Below are 2,500 nucleotides of genomic sequence, written 5' to 3' on the forward strand. Positions count from 1 at the left end.
ACGCTTATCGTATCTTGACTAAAAATTTATTGTCCGAAGAACATTTTGAGAGTCACAAAAAAATATTCCAGAACTCCAAGACATTAAAAATTCCGTTGCCAACGCCGTTTGTGTAGTGCTGGCACAATTTTGCACTCTCATATTAACTTAATGTTGTAATAAGCCAGTTTTGTATACAGCTCAAGCACAACCAGCTTTGTATCCAGATTGTACAGATCCGTCAGCGTAACACTCGTATACATCAACGCCCATAGATTCTGTGTTCCTTTATCGTTGCTAACGCAATTTGCTTGAACACGCAGTTATGTACATTTTTGTGGTGGATATGTATGGTTCACGATCAATGTTGATTTTTCTATGGTGGAATGGATCAACCTTTTGGTATTTTACTAACTGGGACATTGAGCTTCGTAATGTTAATGAAGATTTTGTGTATCAGAGGGCACGCGTGTGTGTGATTACTCACGTTTGCTTGCGTGATTTCATGTTGCAGTTGTTTTTGGAAATCTAAAAGATACATGGGTTCCTTCAGAGCTTTGACCTCAAATATGGTGGAAATAAATTATTTTATCAGAAACTGATGGTAAGTTTAGCTCTGATCTCATATTCACGATCTTTGCACTCCAAGCTATTTATTTCTAATTCCTTACACTGCAACAAGTGCAAGTCTACAATTGACCTTATAAAATCCAAGTAAAACAGCTAGCGAGCTTAACATTGATGTCATGGTCTCTTCCAAGAACTTTCAACGGTTTCAGTCTCTTCCAGAGTCTCTTCTTTAGAGAAAGGGTCAGGCTGCATCATTTACGTTTGTCGAGAATTATTTGCATCCTCTCCTGTGATGATGTTCTGACACATACGTCACCAGCATAGAATATAATGGATTCACCATCCCCAAGTCACCAGCTTGTGCATGAAGACAGTGAACAGCATAGGGCTAAGAACTCCTCCCTGTGGCGTCCCAAGTTCAAAAGATTGTGAAGTGGAACTTCTCAGTCCCCTGAACAAGACACTTACAGATCTCTTCGAAAGATAATTCTAATACAGCTCAATAATTTACCCCGGGTGCCAAAGCTTCCCAATTGTTCTAGGATAACTTCTCTGTTTGCAATGGCAAAAGATGACTTAAGGTCAAGTGTGCTTCCCTGTGTTAGAACTTTAAAAGTACTCTACAAAGCAATGTTGTGTGTTACGTTCCGATAGAAATCCCTACAGCCTGTTCTTGTGGACTGTGGTACTGCGGTGTTGTGAGAGATTTACCTGTCAGCCTATTAATTTTTCTTGTTGGCTTTAAGAAACTGCAGAAGATTATCTGTCGTCTTATTGTCTTTATAACAATTAGCAAGCTCCTGGACCCGTTTATGTTCCTCGGTCATTATTGGGTCATTGATCCACCTCGGTGCATGGGAGGCGTGGGGCCTCTTTTTCTTCGAAAGCTGTCGTGAACAGACCCATGTGTTATAGTAGTCAGTGACAACTTTGATTAGATCCTGAGAGAAATTTTCTGCAGTTTTTATTTGATAGGTGTTATACCAGTCATGGACCTGTGCCTTGAAGTGATGCTCCAGGTCCGGTGGGATAATTATTCTGAGCCTATGTAATTTAGGGGCTGAGTCGATGTCTACAGTATAGTTTGTTAGGATTGCAAAGTGATCACTAACTAATTCTCGTACCAGTGAAGTACGGACATTACCATGAACTAAATTTTTGCCAAATACGTAATCTAACCTGCCACCTCCCAAATAAGTCTCTGCCTCTGTGTCATATACTGTCAGTGATCTACTATTGATGAAATGCTTGAATTCTTCCCCATGACTATTAAGTTGGTTGTCTCCAAAGTGTAGGTGCCTTGCACTGAAATCGCCCATGCATAACGTGCCTTAGTTGTGAAAATTGGGGAAAGAACTAGCCAGAAATTTAGAGTATCTGGCATATATATTATACAGTGAAAAATACCCAGAGGTAGTCTTGATTTTTAAATGATGAAATTAAACATCAATGTTCTCGGATTTTTAATCTTATTTATGTGGTAGCGTTACCTTCACATATGTCAACAATCCAGTTATGGCTGTAATTGCAGGTGCTATTTTTATCTTAGCAGCAGCAGCAAAAGGTTCTAGCTCGTAAATAACATCACTGTTATATTCACGGATGTAAAATTCTAGGTCATTCAGCCTAGGCTTAATACTACGTATATTTTGATTGTGCGTTTATACATATGTGAATAGTGCTTTATTAGGCAATTTGTACTTCATGCTGTTATATCCTCTAATATATGAATTATAGATTCACATAAGAAACATATAACTTTATGATTATGGATTTCATTACAGATGGTAGTCATAAACTTAGAAGTACTTTTAACCATTTCAAACAATTGGTCTTAACTTTGTTCCACTTCTAAGCACAGTCCCTTCAGTTGCTGTGCCAGATGCACCTGAGGGGCTGGTTGCGTCACTGGATTCGATGTCACTCGATGATATTGTTCGTGGCTTCTACC

Source organism: Penaeus monodon, chromosome 26 (genome assembly GCF_015228065.2).
Source record: "Penaeus monodon isolate SGIC_2016 chromosome 26, NSTDA_Pmon_1, whole genome shotgun sequence".
Lineage (NCBI taxonomy): Eukaryota > Metazoa > Arthropoda > Malacostraca > Decapoda > Penaeidae > Penaeus > Penaeus monodon.